This window comes from Peromyscus californicus, unplaced genomic scaffold (assembly GCF_007827085.1).
Source record: "Peromyscus californicus insignis strain IS unplaced genomic scaffold, ASM782708v3 Scaffold_7__1_contigs__length_154581171, whole genome shotgun sequence".
NCBI classification, from domain to species: Eukaryota; Metazoa; Chordata; class Mammalia; order Rodentia; family Cricetidae; genus Peromyscus; species Peromyscus californicus.
In genome coordinates this window covers 100,630,661-100,653,497 of record NW_026294595.1, presented here as the reverse complement: position 1 = coordinate 100,653,497, position 22,837 = coordinate 100,630,661, and the positions used below count along the sequence as shown (strand labels likewise).

Below are 22,837 nucleotides of genomic sequence, written 5' to 3'. Positions count from 1 at the left end.
CTTAGCTCCATTCTACTTCCTGGTGCCCCTTTCACCTCAAATTGTACATTTTGTAACTTTCCGTGTTCAGCCTGTGCCATTTCATTAATCTTCATAAAAGTGAACACTAATAACCACACAACAGAATCAATACTAGGCTGTTCTGAAATTTCCTCTGCCAATGCAATTAATCCAAAACTCTTCAATTTAGCCTCAGGCAGACTTTTCAGAGAAGGGCAAAAAGCAGCCACATTCTTAGCCAAAATATCACAAGAATGATCTCTAGGGCACATGCAAATATTCTTCTCCTCTGAAACCTCTTGAACTGTTCCCCCACAGTTCAAATCACCCTCAGCACTACTGTCTTCCATGCTTCTACTATTATGGCCCATTAAGACCCAATTAAGGCTCCTCCCTGTTCCAGAGACAGCCGCATCTTTCTGTGCAGTGCCAGCCTCGTTCCTGAGACACGATGGTGAAGGTCGGAGTGAACGGATTTGGCCGAATTGGACGCCTGGTTGCCAGGGCTGCCTTCCAGACTGGCAAAGTTGATATTGTTGCCATCAATGATCCCTTCATTGACCTCAACTACATGGTCTACATGTTCCAGTATGACTCCACCCATGGCAAGGTCAACGGCACAGTCAAGGCTGAGAACGGGAAGCTGGTCATCAACGGGAAGGCCATCACCATCTTCCAGGAGCGAGATCCCGCCAACATCAAGTGGGGTGAAGCTGGTGCCGAGTACGTTGTGGAGTCCAGTGGTGTCTTCACCACCATGGAGAAAGCTGGGGCCCACTTGAAGGGCGGGGCCAAAAGGGTCATCATCTCCGCCCCTTCTGCTGACGCCCCCATGTTTGTGATGGGTGTCAACCATGAGAAGTACGACAACTCACTCAAGATTATCAGCAATGCTTCCTGCACCACCAACTGCTTAGCCCCCCTGGCCAAGGTCATCCATGACAACTTTGGCATTGTGGAAGGACTCATGACCACAGTCCACGCCATCACTGCCACCCAGAAGACCGTGGATGGCCCCTCTGGGAAGCTGTGACGTGATGGCCGTGGGGCTGCCCAGAACATCATCCCTGCATCCACCGTTGCCGCCAAGGCTGTGGGCAAGGTCATCCCAGAGCTGAATGGGAAGCTCACGGGCATGGCCTTCCGTGTTCCCAACCCCAATGTGTCCATCGTGGATCTGACATGCCGCCTGCAGAAACCTGCCAAGTATGACGACATCAAGAAGGTGGTGAAGCAGGCGTCGGAGGGCCCACTAAAGGGCATCCTGGGCTACACTGAGGACCAGGTTGTCTCCTGCGACTTCAACAGTGACCCCCACTCTTCCACCTTCGATGCTGGGGCTGGCATTGCTCTCAATGACAACTTTGTGAAGCTCATCTCCTGGTACGACAATGAATTTGGCTACAGCAACAGGGTGGTGGACCTCATGGCCTACATGACCTCCAAGGAGTAAGAAGCCCGCCCTGGACCACCCACCCCAGCAAGGACAGCAAGAGAGACCCTCAGCTGCTCAGCAGTTCCTGTCCCGTCTCAGTCCCCGATACTGAGCATCTCCCTCACAGTTTCCATCCCAGACCCCCAGAACAACAGGAGGGGCTTAGGGAGCCCTACTCTCTTGAACACCATCAATAAAGTTCACTGCACCCATTAAAAAAAAAAAAAAAGACCCAATTAAAACATTCAACTGCTTTTCTAATTAAACTCCCCAAGTCCACATTTCCAATCCCTGTGAGCCTATGGGGGCTATTTTTATGCAAATTACCACACTGTGGAAGGACTTAAAGTGTCTAAATAGTTTGTTCCCTACTGTGAGAATTGTAAGTAGATGGGAAATTTCCTTTGAACTTCCAATTTTGTTTGAGAATTCAAGAGAGAGAAACAATGAGCTTTAGGAGAATACTGAAGGATGCCTTCATAAAACCAAGGGAAGCCTTTTCTTAGAGCCCTTACAATAGTTAGCCCAATCTTGAAAAATCCAGAAATCCCAATTTCCCTGACACTAAAGACCCTGATATACCTAGAACTAGTCAGTTCCTAGAGATAGCAAAAACACTTTGCCCAGGACTCACTGGCAACAGAACTAATGAACCAAATGCAAACCAGAGTCATGGCCCAACCAGTCAAAGCTCTCAGTAACACCCGAGGGCCAGGCACCAAACAATGAGACTCCACACCCAAGATCTTAAACCTGCCTTACATGCTTCTTCCTACAGAATACCCCTTTGGGACTTCTCTTAGCTTTTCTGTGTTCCTAGGGTCTTCATTCTTCACTACTTTTGGGTATAAAGCTGTTGAAAGGACCCTCTGGGGGAATGATTATATCAATTTTCAGAGTTATGTTGGGAAGAATCAGAAAGATGCTGAGATGAAAACTGTCCCTTTAAAAGGCACGTAGGGGATAAGGCAAAGCACAAAAAATATACTTTAATATATGAAAATTTAGATTAATATGAGGCTATTACTAAAGGTTTACTTCTGTGTCATCACAATCCTTCACCCAAACATTTGCTTCTTTTTGTTTGAAAACTGGTTATTCCAAGCCCTGTCCAAGTATATTTCTACAACTGTTATGAGGAATTATTGGACTTTCAAAATAAATCTGGAAATTGCTTTTAGATACTACAAAATCACAGGGAAGGACTATATGTAAAGCAAAATTATGCAAGGGACTGTGTGAGAGAGGGAACTGGGAAGTGCATTTTGATCCAGGAGGCAGCCAGTACTTTGGGTCAAGTTGAGATAAGGTACTACCACTGTTATTTAAAATCAACAATACTGATTTTTTTTCTGGAAAGTTTCATGTGGATTTTTTGTTTGATTCTGAAAGTATGTCCATTCACAAACTCTCTGGGAAGCAGGACAAAGAAGATGCACAACCTTCTGGCAGACAGTTCAGTGGTAGGACGTGAGCACACTGAAGAAAAGGCTTACCTTTCCACTTCACCTGAAGCTGCCAAGTGAACCATCTCAATATTTTAGAGAAACAAGCTGCCTCTGGCTCACATCTTGTTTGCCTTTGAGTTTGGCTCAAAATACTTTGCTCAAATGGAAAAAAGGGTAAGAATGTAGGAAAAACACCAAAAGTCAAGGAACTAATTTTATACAGAAGAGAGATGAAGCTTGGATGCTCTGGCCTGCCGCTGCATAATAAAGAAATTTTTTTTTTAGATATCAAATATATTTGTCTTAGTCGGTGTTCTATTGTTGTGAAGAGACACCATGACCAAGGCGACCTACAAAAGAAAGCATTTAATTGGGGGCTTGCTTACAGTTTTCGAGAGTCCATGATCATCATGGTGGGAAGTAGATGGGCATGGCTCTGGAGCAGTAGCTGAGAAAGCTCTACATCCTGTTCCACAGGCAGCAGGCAGAAAGAGACACAGCTTTTGAAACCTCAAAGTCTACCCCCAGTGCCACAATTCCTAATCCTTCTCAAGGAATTCCACTACCTCATGACTAAGTATTCAAATATATGAGCCTATGGGGGCCATTCTCACCCCAACCACCACTCTAAGTAATGCTATTATTTGAGGTGCAAGGTATGAAGACCTCCAGCATCTGAGAAATTTTATAATTTTCCTTCAGAAGCAATTCTAAGATTGGAAAAACTACTTTCATCTGCTTACTTCAAATATTTCTGTCAATGGACATTTATTATTTTTTATTTTAATTTTTTTTCATTTTACATACCAACTACAGTTCCCCCTCCCTCTCCTCCACATCCACTCCTCAGATTCAACAAAACTTGGCATATGCAGTTGAGGTAGGACTAAGCCCCTCATCAAGGCTGGGCAAGGTACTACTCTAATTGTCGTCATAAAATCTTCATCCAGTAACTGATGGAAGCAGATGCAGAGATCCACAGGCAATCACTGGGCTGAACTCCTGGAGTCAATGGATATTTAATGTCCTCACAAATGGCACTTTCAGATAAACAACAAAAAAATGTTTACAGACTCCTGTGAAAGAATATGTATTTGGCTGGTTTTGCCTTGTTAAAATCAAAACAGTTCTGAAAATCCCAAAGACTTTCCTCAAACAGTATACTCAGGTGAGTGGCACTCACCGTCACCAGGAAAATTCCATTGATAACATTTTAGAGCTAGGAGTTCCTGGCATTAAAGAACAAGTAAAATTGAGCTATCGGATAGACCATCTAGATGAACTTGTTCACCTTGAAGATGAAGTAGCTGGGCTCAGAGACAGGGTCGCACACTAGAACTCACCCTGAAGCCTCCTCTACATACAGAGTATAACAGGCATCTTCTGAGTCTGGTTCCTTTCCTTGCTACAGTGATCAGGGAGCCATGATTGCCTCCATTGGTCTTCCTGGCATGATTATCGAGCTTATTAAATATGAGGGGCAGAGTTTGGGGTTTTTATGGATAGCTTACTCTATTTATAATCCTGCCCTATAGATTCTAAAATACAGAAGGACTTCTGGACACAAGATCTTCAAGCAAACTGTGGGCAGTAACTGTAAAGATGGGAAGGGAGGTGCCAACAGGATGGCCTTGCCTTCTCCAACTTTCCCGTTTTCTTTTAGACAATATTTTTTAGCAAGACTCAAAGACCAACAGAGCACGAGTCAGAGGCTCCTTTCTTTAATCATTTGGAAGGTTTTGCTTGGCATTTTCAGGTGGTGAAGGAAAGTGAGCCATTTCCTTGTTGAGTTCTTACATGTCCTGCCAATTGTACGTCAGCTTTAGTACTGGCCTTTTAGACTCCCCTTTGCCTGACTGCCCAGTTTTAGGAATGAGTTTTATGAATGAGTCTTTTTTTCGGAACCACAATGTTTTGTCCAGAGAAATTTTTAAATGTTATTGTGAATGGAAATCACTAGGAAAACATATTAAAATACAAATTACTGAGCCGTCCTCCCTTCTAATTCAGTACATCCGGAGGGGCACAGGTTCTCAGAAGTGTCAAGTGATGTTCCTGTTGAGTCCCAGGTTCACTGCTTTTGAGATCAGTGGCTGCCTAGGACCCCGCCTTGAACAGATGACTCCTCATCCTCCCTGCTACCTCCTCTTTAGCCAAACCCTCTGCTAACCCCCAGTAAGAGGTAAGGGAGAAATGGCAAAAATGCCTGATGTTGTTGTCGTCTATTTGGGAGCTCACTGGTTTTATTCCTACCATGTTGGTGGTGATTTCAGACTTTTCTTTAGGCTCACTAATTTTACCCTCACACAATTACTGTTCTCACTCAACTTGAGTGATCATTGCCTTTCTCCAGAATTCTGTAGTAGCTTCTATTTAGAAAGGGTTTTGTTACCATTTCCCAGTCAGTTTCAATCCATTATCAAACCAAATTTTCTAAATCAGAAATCTTAACCAAAAACCGTACTCCCTGGGCCTGTGGTGGGTAAGAAAAAAGAAGGCGTTGTCTCCAAGACCCTCCCTGGCCTTTTCAGCCATTTCCTTCCTTTCCTCAATCTCACCAAAGCCTCCAGCACTCTAGGGCAAACTTGGCAGGAGGATGAGATTGAATGGGCCCACCTCTTTTAACTACCACTTCTGTTACGCATTCACCCATTGTTTGGAAGGTGTTGTGCTTTTTAAAACTAATCTTCATAAAAATCAGATGGAATTACTGGGATGGAAGGAATGAGATGCTATCTAAAGTGACTCCCATGTAGCTGAAAGTTTTTCTGTGTCCCTCCCCAGCTGCTCAGACCCAAATAAACACACAGAGGCTTATATTATTTTTAAACTATGGCCATGGCAGGCTTCTCACTAGCTAGCTGTTATATCTTAAATTAACCCATTTCTATAAATCTATACTTTGCCATGTGGCTTGTGGCTTACCAGTACCTTTACATCTTGCTTCTCCTGGTGGTGGCTAGCAGCGTCTCTTCTCTCTGTCCTTCTCCTTCCTCTCTCTCTAGTTAGAATGTCCCGCCTAACCTTATTCTGCCTCACCATTGGCCAAACAGCTTTATTTATCAACCAATCAGAGCAACACATATTCACAGCATACAGAACGACATCCCCATCACTCCCAGCTAGTAGGATAAAAATGGGAACGAAAAGAAGTCCCTGGGCCAGTGAGAGGACTTAGTGGGTAGAAGTGCTTGCTGCCAAATCTGATGACCTGACTTTGATTTCTGATCCCAGAGACATAAATGGTGAAGGAGAGATCAGGCTTTCACCAGCTTTCTTCTGACCTCCACACCTGTGCTGTCATATTCACACACTCACACATACACACAAGTAGACATAATTAAACAATTTAAATGCATTTTTTAAAAACTAAAATAGTTTCCCAGTTGCCTTTATAGGCTGCTTGACATTAAGCCCACAGTAATCACTTGATGTTAAATAAAAAAGTCAGACAGTGGAAATTAGGGGGTAAGCCCCAAGACAAAGCACTCCTGATTAGAAACTTGGTTCTACAACACGGTAGCCCTGAGTAAATTATTCTCTGAGTATCAGTTACTTATGCCTAAACTAGCTTGTTCATGTCATAATGATCTTCTGTGACAATACCTTTGTAAAACGGCTGCTGTGGCTCCTGCTTCCTAGTATAAAATCACCTTCCCCTGAGTGTCAGCAGATCTGAGATTTGCTTTAAAGTAATAGAACATGGCAAGAATGGTGTTATATACCTCCCCTTGTGATGGGATTTTTGTTAATAACACTTACTATGGTTACAGTGTTGATTTCCCAGTGGTGCATGTGTTAGAAGCTTTATTCTCATACTGGTTAGAGATTCAGTCTCCTAACGTGTGAAGTAAAGCAATTCCTACTCTCTTGGTAATGCCTGCCTTGGGCATTTCATTACAGTGTTGAATACCAGAATAATAGAAAGTTAAATTTCTGATCAGTTTGATTCTGAGTTAATTAAAGAGTATCCTAGAAAGGCTTGGGCTATTTGGACAGTCCTTTCAAAGAGGGTGTGTGCCTTCCGTAAAACTAAGACTTCAGACCAGAGTCTTTCTACTCTTGGGTGATTCCCACCGACCTTTGTCCAGACTCCTGACCTGTAAAAACTGCCATGACAAATCTATTGTTTTAAGCCTCAAGCTCCTCGGTGCAGCAATGCACACCTTTTCTCCTAGTGCATCACTACCATCAGTGTCTCCTTCAGAAAAAGGGGGTTGAAGTGAAGTTTAAGGATGAGCACCAAAAGCCAGAAGGACCAATCACATCTTTGCACCACAAGCCTGGATGGGTAGACCAGCTTTCAGCAGTACTGCTTTGAGAAACCAGGCAATGTATCCTGGAGGGGTGTTCCCTCCCAAGAGCATACCCCTTCCCAAGGCTCGTGGAACATCACTACGGAACAGGTAGAAAGATTTTAAGAGCCAGAGGTGAGAGAGGGCTGCTGTGAAGCAGTGTCTTCGGGCCAAGATAGAGCGTTTGTATTCATGAACCCAAGCACGACTACGGCTGTCTGCAGAAGACCTGTGCAAGTCCATCCCCATCAACATTCCTGCGTGAACTGAACTGGAGAGGGAGCATCCGAGTTCTTCAGAGAGTGACCTCTGGTTGGTTCCCCACACTCTGGGGGATGGCCCTATACCCATGGACGTATGGCAAGCATTATTGGATTTAGTGAGTTATAAAATGAAGAAGAAGAAGAAGAAGAAGAAGAAGAAGAAGAAGAAGAAGAAGAAGAAGAAGAAGAAGAAGAAGAGGAGGAGGAGGAGGAGGAGGAGGAGGAGGAGGAGGAGGAGGAGGAGGAGGAGGAGGAGGAGGAGGAGGAGGAGGAGGAGGACTTGAACTTAGGAAGGGAACATGGTTGGGGTGGCCTGAGAGGAATTGTAGAGGAGAGGGGGTGGATATGATCGGAATACGTTGTTTGCAGTGTGAAATTCTCGAAGAGTAAATAAAAACTACAACCTAAAAAAAAAAGACTGGGCTAAGGGAAGGGCACCCTTCTTGAATCATAGTTCTGCCTATTTATGGAACTCCAGGAGACAAAAGCCCTGACAAGTGGGGGAAAGAAGCTGGCTTCACCTTCAAGCAGGAACAAGCAGCTGCCATCACTCACTCACCAAGCGTCTGAATACCAAGTCAGTGCAAAGCCTAATCTGGACCAGGACTCTGGGACTCACAGTACTGGAACAGGCTCAACTCTGCCCTTCAGACTCTGCAGTCAAGGGGAAGGACATCAGCACACTCAAATGGTTAGGTAGATGGTAGGTACCGATGATGGGCGCAGGCAGTCAGGTGGTGGGATAGAGCTGGGCCTGATGATGTAATGTGCCAGACTAGAATTAATTAAACAAAAACTCATAAGCGAATGATTTCAAGTCTCTGCCCTGGTGGAACTTAGATATTGATGCAGAAACATCTACTAATAATACAACAGATTTCCAAAAATCTAGTTACCACAGGAAGAGGAAATTCAGCAGGTGGTAAGATCAAGATAACTACGACAAGAGCTTTGGATTAGGTAGTGAGGGGAGCTCTCTCTTAGATGGTGTCAGTTAAGCTGAGTCCTAAAGAAGTCGCCACCTCCTGCAAGGAGCATCCTAGGCAGAGAGAAAGGCTGTGAAATTGTGGAGGTGCTAAGCTGCACCGCCTTCTGTGTGCAGGATAAGCTGGAAGATTTAGATTGCATGTGTTTTCATCTCATAGAAAGATAGCATCGGCTTCAATTTGTATTTGACCTTGCTTCAGTTGAGGAGAGTAGACTCAGTCGGCAGCATATGTAAACTTAAAAAGCAAACCCATTGGCAGTTCTGGCTTACCTGTGGTTCCCAGGGTTTTGAGTTCCTGTAAGGTTATGAAAAAGAACAGAATAAAACAGAAAAATCCTAGGTAGTACTCCTAAAATCAAGAGGGAATGTTCTGTTTTAATAGAAGGCACTAATTTGAATGAAGAGTTCAAGATTATTGAGGGAAAAGTGCAATGACCACCTTCTCAGAAATATGTCCCCTAAGTGGTTAATTTGAGGTACCTGCATTCTTGACTTTCATAGTTGGTCTTAAAGTTCAGAATTAAAATGGAGATGCTGTCATGGTTCACAAATCGCTACTCATCAGACTCTTCCAAGAGAGTTTTATGTTACTTTATTATTATTTCTTTTATTTTACATCCCACCTGCAGTTTCCCCTCTCTCCTCTCCCCCTGTCCCTCCCCCACAAACTCCCCCTTCTGATCCCACACCCCAATCCACCCCTCCTCTGTTTCTGTTTGGAAAAGGATAGGTCTCCCATGAGTATCAACAAAACATGGCATGTCAAGTTGCAGTAAGACTAAGCACCCTGCCCCCCTCATGTATTAAGGCTGGGAAGGCAATCCAGTATGGGGAGTAGAATCCTAAAGCCAGTAAAAGAGTTGCAGACAGCCACTGTTCTCACTGTTAGGAGTATCACAAAAAGGACCAAGCTACACAACTGTAACATGTATGCAGAGTGCCTAAAGCCCATATTTCCAACCTTCCTCAGACTCATGGGTTAAAATACCTTAGAACAGTCTACAGCTATTTTTTTATGTTTTTTAAAAGACCCTTAGTAATTATTATGTGTCCTTCCCTGGAAGTGTATATAGTACAAAGAATGTATGTAATAATAGCAAGATACATGTGACAATAATGTATTAAAATAATCAGTAATATATGTGTATATGTAATAATGTGTATTAAACATTCACTCTCATGGCTTATGATAATTATTAATAAATCCACTGTCAGTGAAAACATTGAAATAGTGGCCATTGCTTCTTGTGTGAATGTAGGGTTCGATTCCTGTATCTCATTGAAGCACATTTGTCAAACAGTTCATGTAGAGCCCTGTCTTCTGTGTTTTATTTACAGGCTCCTTATTCAAAATATATTATTAATTTATGGTTCTCAAACTCAAAGCCAACAACATTCTATGCCAGGCTGAATTAAAAATCTCTGCCCTATGTATTTTCTTCATAAGCCACAACAATTGTCTTCAACTTTGTGAACATTAACCAGAAACTTAGCACTGTGAGTGGAGGCCATTATAAAGAACAAAATTACCAACATATAAGCACAAAAGTGTGCAAATGTGGCACTGAATACTGAGGACACTTATTTATAGGCTGAGAGCAGAAACAAGCCCTAATGTTATTTTATTTTACACTACTAGGAATATGCATGTTGGGGTAACAAATTTTCCAGTGCTCAGTCCATGTTCGCAGATGACTATCAAAGGGACTCAAGTAGGGATTTGAAGATTACAAACAAATTGAATTCTGAATCTAACATGTAGGTTCCAAAGTTCTTATCCATGGGTGATGGTTGATATTGACTGTCAACTTGACTTGGAATGAACATGGACCCAAGCTGCTGGGCACACTAGTGGGAGGTTTTCTTAATTAGATTATTTGAAGCTGGATGACCCTCCCTAAATCTGGGCCACACCTTTTGGTGGAAGGCCAGGTGAAAGGACCTGGAAGAAGGAAGCTTTGCTTTTTTCCTGCTTGCCTTCACTCTCACAGACATGTTCAGCTATGCTGCAGCAGCAGCTGGAATTAAACCCAACTTCTTCAAGATCCCAAGGTAGACTAAAAACCATTAACTCTCTGGGAATGCCTCAGGATTCTAGCACCAAGTTGTGACTTCAGAGACATCCAGCCTCATGTACGAAAGTGGGTCCTTTCCCCTTCTGTTGTGAAGCAGCCATATTTGGACTACCCACATCTTATAAGCCAGTTTAACAACTTTCATTAGTATATATTTTCTATCAGTTCTGTTCTTTTAAAGAACTTTGACTAATACACCATGTAGTACTTGAGGAAATGGATTTCCCACCTCATTGAACCAAAAATACTAATTTTTAAGCATCCCAGGGAATGTGATGTTCTATTATAAAAGGCATTGCTTGCCGGAGTCATTTCATGATAGAATGGAAACACAACCAGGAAGGCGCTCCCAACTGTGTGTGAGAGGTATTGAAAAAGCCACGAATGTTTTCAAGCTTACAAATAATTTACTGCCTTCTCTCCAAATAAATTCCATATGGATCTAAAGCTCATTCGTTGAATAGCTTCCAACTGTTTCTGTTACTGGCATATTGATAAAGTGTTTTGTTTTCCAGTACATTCTGCAGTAAGCATCAGTTCCATGCACAGTACAGAGCTTGTTAAAGTAAGCATTTTCAATATTTACCTCTACCAACTGTTAACTCCTGAGATGTGCTCATCCACACATTACACATCAATTCCCACTGCATGTAAATAGACCAGAATAACTTTTAGCAATGTGATGTGAAAACAGCAACCATCCTTATACCTTTTCCTTTTTCATGAGGGTGGTGTTCATTGTTTATTGCTTAGAGAGCTCTGCCAAGCACAATGACTGCTCAGGCCAGTAGTATTCATTCTAGATGCATCTTGAATTGATTAAAAACTATTTCTCTTTGCAACAGTGATTTTTTTTTAACACTGAGCCAGAGGATGAATTTAAGAGATGTGATCAAATCATCAGAGAAACAGTGGTGTGGAAAGTGAGAACGAAGTGATTGTTGTGTTTGTCAGTTACAAAAGGAATATGCAATGATTCAGGTTTGAGAGACCCAAAGACAATTTCTGAATAATCAAATCAATGTTAAAAATTGAAACATTTCTAAGAGATAACAACAAAACATAACTTCTCTAATGAAAGCCAGAAAGGGAGTAGATCCAGATGGGAGGGGTGGTGGGTTAGAACTGGGAGGAGTAGAGGGAGAGGAAACTGCAATCAGTATATATTGTGTGAGAAAATCTATTTTTAATAAAAGGGGAAAAATAATCAGGTAGGGAGAATGCTCTAAATAAAATAAATTGAACTTACCCCATAAACTTATTATGAGTATTCAATGAGCTAATTAATATATGGCTATATCGTAGCATTTGATGTGCAATAATTAGAACATTGGTAATTTTACTATCATATTAAGCATATCAACCTGGTTTATGAGTGTTTAACTTTACATAATTACACAGTTAGATATATGTGCTATTTATATATGTATGCATTCATAATAGATACATGTTATATATAAATTCTAAATGTTGATAATAGCTTGAATCTTATTATAACAATATAATATAATTAAAAACATAAAACAATTGAAGTATTTTTTAAAGTACATTTATTTATTTGTGGCTCTGTGTGTGTGTGTGTGTGTCCTCTAACATACGTGTACATATGTGGAGGTCAGAGGACCACTTGTGGGAGTTGGCGCTCTCCTTCCACCATGTGGGTCCTGGGGATTGAACTCAGGTCGTCAGGCTTGGCAGCAAGCACCTTTACCCATGGAGCCATCTCACCAGCCCGAAAGATTTCTTTTTAAGATTGGAGAGTCTACATCTGATTTCCAACTTGTGACAAGTACAAAAGTAAGAACTGTTCCATTTGGGAATAATTATTTATACATTGAAACTATCAGCAGCTATAGAAAGAAGCGCTGCTACAGAGAAGTTGCAGATGGAAAGGGGGCATGCTGGAGTGCCTGTTTAGAAATGGTTTATTCATTGTGGAGAGTGGAGTAGTGGGGTTGAAGTAAGTTCCAAAGAAATAAAAACACACCAGCTGGACTGGATGACAAACGGATACACTCTACTAATATTCAGAAAAAGAACATTTAAGTTAAAGAGTTTTGGAACTACCCAGAACAGCTGGAAACATGCATGTTCAGAGGCCAGTGGATGATGAATCGGTGAGACACCAAGGAAACACATGAAGGAGAAATTCATCTTTGCTCCTGCAAAAGAACAGAATGGGTCACTAACTTCTTCAGAGCACCTTTCATAGAGAGTACTCTTTTCTGAAAAGCCTAGTTAAGGGACTTTTAAAGAAAGGCAAGGAGAATGTTCAAAGGGAGATGGGAAACTGGATTAGTGGCAGCTGGTTACTGAACATTAACAGGATGTTGGTACAATAGGGGAAAAAGTGCATTTTCAATGAAACTTTAAAAGTTTATCTTATCGTACATGTATGTGTTTTTAGAAATTCATCAACAATCAATGCTTATGTGTTATGTAAATTACATAACATAATACTTAGTGTTACAGATGTAACATTTCTTAGTGATATCATAAAAAGTCAAGTTTAATGGATTATTTGTAAATTATTGACCCTTGATTTTCTCCATTTAAAAATTCTTCTTTGAGAATTTTATACATGTATACAATCAACTACAATCATATCTAACCCCATGTTCTCCCTCCTCCTCCCCTTATTAACTTCATGGCTCTTTTGTGTCATGACCCAGTAAATCCAGTTAGTAGTGGACATGTGTGCATGGGTGTTTGGCCATCTCTTGGAGATGGGAAGCCCAGTAGTGGCCACATTCTCAACCAAGAAGGACTCTCCCTCCCCCAGCAATTGTCTGCTGCCAACAGCTCCTCAGCGTGTGTAGGAGATCATCTTAGAAATCATCTTCCTCATCTGGTGTTGGCGTTGGGAAGATAACCACAGCCACTATGAGTTTATGAGTGTGATGCTCATGTTGTTTCTAAAAAATTGCATTTCACAGCACGTCTCTCCGCATCCTCCCGCTCGTGGGTTCTCTTGAGCCTCCTCTTACACAGTGTTTGTTCCCTGAACTGTGGTGGGGGCAGAATTAATACGGATGTCCTGTTTAGGGATGAGCACGTGGTCTCTTGTTTTCTGCACTTTTGACCAGTTATGAGTCTTTATACTGACTGCTGTCCACAGCACAAAGAAGCTCCTCTGAACAAGGTTGGGAGCAGCCCATGCAAATAGAAACTCTCTCCTCTGAGGTAAGACGCCAAGCTTTTCCGAGTCCCTGGAAAGAATGCCTTCAGCAGGAGGATACCACTTAGTTTTAAGAAATCTCAGCACCAAATCACATACATACAAGTAACATTATATGGATTGAACTGAGTGTTTATATTTATGTTTAGGAATACACACACACACACACACACACACACACACACACACACACACACACAGAAAGTGTGGCCATAAATTCAAGAGAGAGCAAGTGTGCATTGGAGGGATTGGAGGGAGAAAAGAGAAGAGGGATAATGATATAATTGTATTTCAGAAAGCAAAAAATTCAAAAAGAATACGCTTCAATTTTCCTTTTTCTATTTATATTCTCATTGTTTTGTCAATAATGAGACTACTTTTTCAAAGTAACATTAGTCTTGAATACACTCTTTCTAACTAACACTCTTCTGATTATTACACTTTACAGGAAGATCAGCCCAAGTCTGCATGTAGAATCATGTAAAGTACTCAACTAGTGCCAGCTTCACTGTACGAATAAGTCTTAGCAAGCCACAGTTCACATATTTTATAAAACAGCTATGAAAGGCAGGGCTGTGCTGATGCCAGTGCTGGACTAACGCTTCCTGGGAACTAGGTATCTGCAGGGGAAAGCAGTGTTGCCCAGTGGAAGCTGGTGGGATGTGTGTGTCCATTGTCTCATTCCCTGTTACTCAACTCCCTCAAATCAGACCCCAGCCTGAGAAAAATTCCTAGTGAGGAATTGAACTGTGTGTTTTGTGGGAAGTCCAAGAACACACATCTCTCTTCTTTTACACTGCAGAAATATAAACCATTTGGACGGAGGCAGGAAGATTGGGAGTTCAAGGCTGGCCTTGGCTACACAAGGAGTTTGTGGAAAGCCTGGGCTACAGAAGAGCACACACACACACACACACACACACACACACACACACACACACACACACTCACACTATTTTTACATTTGACTGAGCATGTTTGAAGTAATAGTTACAACCCAAAAGTCATGGGTTTAGAGTTTGACAAAAACATCAAATGATTAAACTCTAGAAGACATTAATTTAGTTAAGACAAGGCAATGAAAATAATATCTGTTTATGAAAATGAAATGGAGCCAAACTTCTGCCCCAGTCCTCATACTCCACTTCTATTGCTGTTGGTTGGAATTACCAAAACTATTTGAAAGGGGACTCAGGTCTGTGGTGCTCCACTGTGCCAGCACCTCCTGTGTGCCGCTAGTTGTTAGTTTTCACTCCACTGGCCAAACTTGAAAACTGAGTACAAGATAAAATAAATTTTTGGAAGAATTTTCACATCTTTGGTGGTTATTGAATTCCAGTCCTTAATATTCTTGGCCTACAAAAGGAGAGAAATTCTTCTCAATTTCAGTTTTCAACAAATAGGTAAGTTTTGCCATTTCATACTGTCATGCAACTGGGGGACAGGAAATGACAAGCTGTTTTGTGTGTGAATGTTTTGTTTTGCTCTTGGTGAGTTCTTTGGAAATGTCTTTGAATTTATCATCTGACTCAGAACTCTTCAAGAAGCGTAATACAGTTTTCTGTTTCTGTTATTTGCCATTAGAGTGTGTTAAATTCTTTTTTAAATACATTTTAACTAAAATGTAATTACATCACTTTCCCCCCTCTCTTTCCTTCCTCCAACCCCTCCCAAACCCCCTCCCTCTAAGCTGTTTGATATTAATCCCCTTCAAATTGATAGCCTCTTTTTCTTTGATTATTATGTGGTGAGTGTGTGTGTGTGTGTGTGTGTGTGTGTGTGTGTGTGCACATGCGTGTATGAGCGCACACAAATACAGCCCGCTCAATCAATCTGTTTTTGTTATTTATGTTCATGTAGTTTCAGGGATGACCACTTTGTATTGGGTCGCCAGTTGGAGTGCTCATCCCTAGGAGAGGCTCATTCTCTCTTTCTTGTCAGGCCTTGGTTGCCTGTATTTCTTTGGGTAGGGGTGGGACCCTGGGAGATTCTTTCCTCCTTTCGCAGTTAGCCTGTCTATTGCTATTGTTCAGATCTTGTTTAGGTAGTCAGTTCTAAGAGAGACTGTTGCACAGCACACTTCCTGGTATCCTGGCTCTTACAACATTTCTACACTCATCCCCGCCACTGTTTCCTGAGCAACAGACGCAGGAGCTGTGGTGTAGATGTATCCGTAGGGCTGGGCTCCCCAGGACCCATTATCTCTGCATTGTATCCAGTTGTGGTTTTCTGTGGTAGTCTCCATTTGCTCCAAGAAGTTTCTTTGATAAGGGATGGTGACTCCACTTAACTGTTGCTATAAGGATAAGATTTAGAATGTAGTTAGGAATTATGCTGGGCTAGCAGGGTGGAGGTAATAGAATCTTTACTAAGATCTATGACCTCACTAGCCCAGGGAAGCTGGTTAGGTTCCCAGTACCAGACATGATTTCCCTCCTGTTGAGTGTGCTGACAGCTCTTGGTTACCACCAATGTACGAGTGTCGCTTACTGGACCTTTATGGACATCTTGTCATGCTGGTCATTGTTGTGGTTCATAGGTACCACAGCTGGGTAGGACTATTAATTGCTTCCCTCCCGTGGCAGCTCACATAGTGTTTTCTAGTAACATGGAAACTAGCTACAGGAAGGAGGTTTTCAGGTTAGATGTAGATAGAATAATCCAAGTTCTGTTTCTTACGTGTGCAGCATCATCATCAATAGAGGCGTACCTTCAACCTCTGAGAGGCAACCAAGGGCAGCAGCATAGTCTACATTGTTTGAGGCGGGGGGAGGGGTGTCACTTGGACTATCCTGAATCTACGATTCTTTACCAAACCATGTTCTTGCCTTGCTTTATTTTTTCAGATCAGTTCATTCAACAGTTACTATTTGGAAACATCCAAAATCTATTAGTAGGTTCCCTCAGTTGTAGTAAGCTTTCGTGTCAGGGCTGCCAGCCTGTAAATAATGACACAGAGGCTTAATATTAATTAAGAAGGCTTGGCCTTAGCTTAGGCTTTTCCCCAGCTACCTCTTATAACTTAAATTACACTGTTTCTATTAATCTACATTCTGCCACATGGCTCGGTTACCTTTGCTCTGTACTGTATGTCCAACTTCTTCAGAGTCTCACTGGCATCCTTGCCTCTCTCCTTCCCATAGTTCTCTGTCTGCCTGGAAGTCCTGCCTATACTCTCCTGCCTAGCTATTAGCTGTTCACCTTTGTATTACACCAATCACAGCAACACATCTTCACACAGTGTACAAATATCCTGCAACATTCAGTAGCTACTACTGTATAGAGACATCTATGGAGACACATATTCTCTTCACTTCCTTTGAATGAGTTCATGACTACCAATTAGCATTTCTAGTCCTTCATGTATCTATCCCAAGACCCAATTTGAAATTTCCTTCTGTCTGCTGGTTATTTTCACAAAGATATATAAATTAAGTTTAACTGTAGCCAAAGTCAATAATTGCATTCTTCTAAAACTGGATTCTGTCTCATTTTGCTTCATATTTCAGTTCATACAGATTTTTAATTAGTGAACATACGTTAAGGAATCATCTTAATAATGTCTTTTCTCTAGTCAATTGTAACTCAGACAGAAATGAGCTACATTTGTATAGAACTTTTACTCCACTTTAAAACTTTTCTATCACCAACTGGTCCAAGCTTGTCCAAAAGAACAGTCAGAAACTTAGTAACCTAGTAAGAAGTTATTAAAATAAATTTTAAGAAATTTAACCCTGTCTTTTCTCTTTCAACGTGAAAATGGAAAATTAGAAACCAATAAGAAGATTTTGTGCTCATGTATTTACAAATGGGACATTATATTTATATTTTTTTGGTTTTGTTTGTTTTGTTGATGCAACTTTCAATATAAGTTGTGAATTCTCAGTTGTCTAAGTCTCATTCCAAAGGAGTGGGCTTTTGTGCTCCAAGATTTTTAACAAATTTCAATTAATATTCAGAATTTTATAACTCAAAGGTCTTAACCAGTACATTTTACAAAAACTTTAGATGATAGTTTTCCTTAGATCTGCACTAATTAAAATAACATCACTCTCTCCATGGTCTCTACCAATACCATACAGAACTACTGTAAGGAGAGATGTTTGGTTTCTGTCCCTGCTGATAAAGGTGAATGAATATTCAGTTCTTCCCCTGATCTTTTGAGCCATGGTAATAGTATGTGGAAATAAAATTCCACATTAGCTAAATATTTTTATCTTATTGGTTAAGCCTATCCACGAGATGATTTAATTGTGTTTACTCAACTGCAAAGTATTCCTGTACTCAACACACAAAAGCCATCAAACTACTTTTTGGAGCCATAGAAGAAAGAGCTTGTAGAATACAGACAAAGGAAGCCAGTAATTTTCAGGATCCCCAAAACTTCTACTTTAGTAATTTTCTGTTGCTGTGATAAAACACTATGACAAAGGCAACTTATAAAGGAATACATTCATTTAATTTTGTACTTATGGTTTCAGGGAGTTAGAGAGTGCATGATGGTAGAGCAAAGGTATGGCAGCAGGAACAGCTAAGAGAGCTTACATCTTGATTCACAAGTTAGAGAGACAGAGAAGGAGAGAGGGAGAGAGGGAGGGAGAAGTGAGAGAGAGGAAGAGAGGCTGGAAATGGTGCAAGTTTTGTGAAACCTCAAAGCCTGCCCCCAGTGACACACCTCCTTCAATAAGGCCATGCATTCTAATCCTTCCCAAACAGTTCCACCTACTTGGGACCAATTATTCAAATATATGAGCCTATGGGGGCTTTTCTCATTCAAACCCCTGCACCTTCTATCTTTAATTCAGTAAGGAAATTTTTGTTTTTCATGAGATTATTGCACATGCTAGGGAAAAATGCCAGTGTAACTGCAGGAGGTGCTTAAAGATTGATACAGAAAAAAAAACCTATCTTCTTTCCTTGAAAAGTGTATGGTTTCTCCTAACAATAAAAACAAATGGGTCAAAACCATGCCTAAGAGTGGTAACCTGAAGGAGACAATCCCATGTATGGATCATTTGCATGTCTGTGTGGTCTTTCTGCTTCAATAATTTTCAGATGTGCAACTGTTTTTCTTATTTCTTTCAGATTTTAAAAAATAGCAGTAAAAGATGTGAGAAGCCACTGGAAATGGATCTAACGGGCAGAACTTAAGAATGTTGCAAGTGTTTCTTTCTTGCTACCCTCTTTTATTTGGTCTCAGGGTTCTTTGAATTTTTCATAAAACAAATATTTTACAGTTCAGAGAATTTTTACTATGATTTTCCTGTATAAATTTTCATAAAGCTTTGGCCAAGCAATGTGTTCAACCATAAGTAGCTGGTTATTGTGAGAAAAAGTCATTTACATTGTGGTTTTCCAGTCTGCCTACAGTGGAGTTTGAGCCTGTTTTACCCTTCCCCACCTCCAGCAATTATGAATCAAAACTTTATTTTTAGTATAGGAGAATATTCCAGATTGGGAGTTTTCTTACTTTCATCTAAGTGACACCCATATTTACTTTTTTCTAAGAAATGTTGATGTAGACCATCTGAAGCAAATGCTTCTGAAGTACTCAAATCTGGGCAGAATGGTTCATGCCTGCAATTTTTGTGCTTGAAGGCTGACATAGGAAGATAACAGCATGCGTGAGGCCAGCCTGGACAACTTCCAAACAAACTAAGTTAGTGCCCACTTTGAAGACACAGATAACTTATGCTAAGTGGTCTCTCTGTTTAATTAAGCCTCTGCCTCTTGGCAAAGCAAGAAGCATCATCCACTCGCACTGAAGTGTTGCGCGAGAAACCTCTCTTCCCTCATCACCTGTTTGGACACATGTTTAGTCACAAAGACTTCGAGTCACCAGGTGGTTTTTAATACCTCTGAATAGTCATTTGTTTTGATTATTTCATGGATTATTCCACTTCAAGCATTTGAAACTCATTCGTTCTTAGGTGTTTTTGGTTTTCTGATATTAAAAAAAATGTCGTGTCTGAAAAGAGCAATGTGTGGAAATCTGCTTTTTCCAATTAAATAGCAGTTAATGTTCAGCAAACCACATCCAGAACCAATCAAGACATGTTAAACATTTCAACTATCTTTTCAATTCAATATGCGGACAGGGAAATAAAACATGTCACTAAGATCTCTAACATAATGTTGTTTCACATATCCACTCATTCCAGAGGCAAGAAACGGTTGTGCTGTCAGGGCACAGAGCGTACATGTGAATGGAAGAGTCTAAAATCAAGGAGCTTGAATCTCAGCCTACTGCTTACTTCTCTTATGTTTTAACTTTATTGTATAAACCATTGTTTCTATCTTGTTTTAAATAACATCTTCGATGAGGCTGGCAAGAAAAATTTGGAATAATGACCTCATTTGAAACCTGAAAAGCTCCGATTTGGGGACAGTTCTTGAGACTAGTTTCCCATTGCTGTGACAGAACACTGAGAAAATCATCACAAAGGAGGAAAGATTAATTTTGCACACAGTGCTAGATGGTTCAGTCCATGGCTACTTGGCTGCATTGTTTCTGGGCTACGATGAGGCAGTACATAATGGCAGGGAACATGTCTTGGGCAACTCTATATGATATATATATATATCCTGGAGCAGAAGCCATCGTGTCCTGAAAACCACTTTGTTTGTTTTTCTGCTTGCTTTAAGCAATAGGGACTTTTAGACTGCTTGTAAAAGCAAAGTTGCAACAACAATTAACTAAACCATTATTGACTTGGACTTTTCATCTAATGTTTTAAAATTATTTTTGTCTTAAAACTGTAGAATCATAAAGATGTACTACTGGTCTTATCAATTAAAATCAAATTGTTCTGGTGGACTTTATGGACATATATGGAAAAAAACATTTGCAAGGTCAGTAGCTGCACACCAGGTATCAGAAGATATGTTAATCTACACAAATAAGGAAACTGTATCTGGTATAATGGCTGCCATCTGAGTCACTACTTAATGGAGTTTACAATAATCAATTGTCGTTCTCCAAGATCTGTTTGCCTTCTGCACAGGCCAAGTAAAAATGTTAAAGGATGGTTACATCCACAGCCTAACTCCTGCACTTAAGGTTTAGGGAGCATTGCCAAAGAGGGGGTGGGAGAATTTTAAGAGACAGAGGAACAAGAAGTTTGTTGTGAGATTGTGTTCCCTAGAAATGTCAGAGAAGCTATGGCCATGAAGTTCCACCAGCATGGCTGCCTAACAAGATCTGACCAAGGACAGCAATGGTCATGCTCATGTGAAAGGAGAAATCTCATGGTGCCCTACTCCTAGACAAAGAAGTATAGGCAAATAAGAGATCTTGAGGGTAGAAATAGTCTTCCTCCAGGGATGAGTCCATAACTGGTTATCTAATACCAGGTCATCAGCTCTGGATTCATATGCACACAAGCAACACTGAACAGACTCAACAGGTTTTAGTTACACATTTGTAACAACAACAATAAGAAAACAGCTAGGAATTTGAGAGGGATGGGGGGGCATGGGAGGAGTTGGAAGAAGGAAAGAAAATGGGGGTAGCGAAGTAATTATATTTTAATAATAATAAAAATAAATAAAATTAATTCTTAAAGATAGAAAAAAGTCAATTGTCTCTGTTCTTTAGGTTAGAATCCCATGTTTCAAAAGATTAAGAAATGAATGTGTTTGTGTGGAGGAGATTATCAAGAGAAATGGCATTTAAAATTCTTGATAAAGAAGCTGGAGAGATGGCTCCAGAGTTAAAAGGGACTGTTCCTCTTCCAGAGGACCTGAGTTCAGTTCCCAGGACCCACATCTGGAGGCTCACAATTGCCTGCATCTTCAGCTCCAGGGGATCTGCTATCCTTTTCTGGCCTCCATGGGCACCTGCTCTCACGTAGGAGTCTACACAGACACATAAGCATACACACATATAAAAATAAAATAAATCTTTTTTCTTTTCTTTTTTAAAAAGAATCCGAGTTCAGTTCTCAGCACCCATGTTGGATAGCTCACAGCTGCCTGTGACTTAAGTTTCAGGGGTGAGGGTGGGGGGATCTGATGCCTCTGACCTCCTTTGCATATGCTCCACTCATATGCATATGCATATACCCCCAACCCACTCCCCAAATAATTTAAAATAATAAAAATAAATCTCTTCCTTAAAATTTGACATTTGGCATAAACAGAGGGGCTATGTGTTGGTGGTTTTTTGTTTTTGTTTTTGTTTGGTTTGGTTTTGGTTTTGGGTGTTTTGGGTTAGCGTTGTATCCCAAATTGAAAAAGAAACACATACCCCTACGCATACAGAGAGGCTTTTTCAACCCTAAAATTACTTATAAATTCATTTATGTTTTATTTTAGAACTGTTGTGATATTTCTCAAATTTTATTTATGTGTGCAATAGGAAAATTTAACACTATGCCTGTTTCTTTGTTGTTGTACTTGACATATAGCTGCTGGTTTATGTACTTTCTCTTCCACTAGATCTGTCCACATCATAAGCAAGAACCATTTCTGTGCCCTTTGCATCTTATAAGCATAAGACCCGGACAAAATAGTTACAGGGAGGTATAGTGGGAGCTACCACCTTGCGTCCTAGACATGCGCACAGGTGGGAAAGAACATAAGCACAATTGCTTCTGTTCTAATGCAACACTCCCCAACCCCTACTGGTATAGGGTACTCTGTCTTATTAATAATGGTCCTGAGTAAATGTCTTGATTACTTATTACCAGAATTCACCTCTACTAAGGAACATTAGAGCCTAAAATTTATAGTGGCTTCATAGGTCTTTGAAAAGATAAGAAAAATAAAAGTGAAAAGTGTTTTTCAATGATCCCTATCTCAAAGACATCTTAATGTTATTCTCCTTTAAGCAACAGAAAACAACCTTGGTCCCAAGGCCAGCCAAGCACAGGGGATAGTTTAGTGACCTCCTCTTGGATTGGCTGTGTACACAGTCCTTTTCTACAATGCACTCGACAACCGAGGCCCCTCATCTGCATCTACTATACACACACACACACACACACACACACACACACACACACACACACACACACTCCTGACGATGTGCCTAGTAACCTCAGATCCCCACTGCGCCAGGCTGCATTTCAGTACACCTTGGGATCAGTCATCTCAGAGGCTCCCTCTGTCTTTAAGAAAGAAAGACCTTTCATCCACAGCAATGAAAGTCATCT

At 40.9% G+C, this 22,837-nt stretch overlaps 1 pseudogene; it reads left to right on the top strand.

Moving 5' to 3' along the window:
• Window positions 1–436: 436 nt before the first annotated feature.
• On the top strand, window positions 437–1,468 carry LOC128101079 (glyceraldehyde-3-phosphate dehydrogenase-like; annotated as a pseudogene).
• The last annotated feature ends 21,369 nt before the right edge of the window (window positions 1,469–22,837 follow it).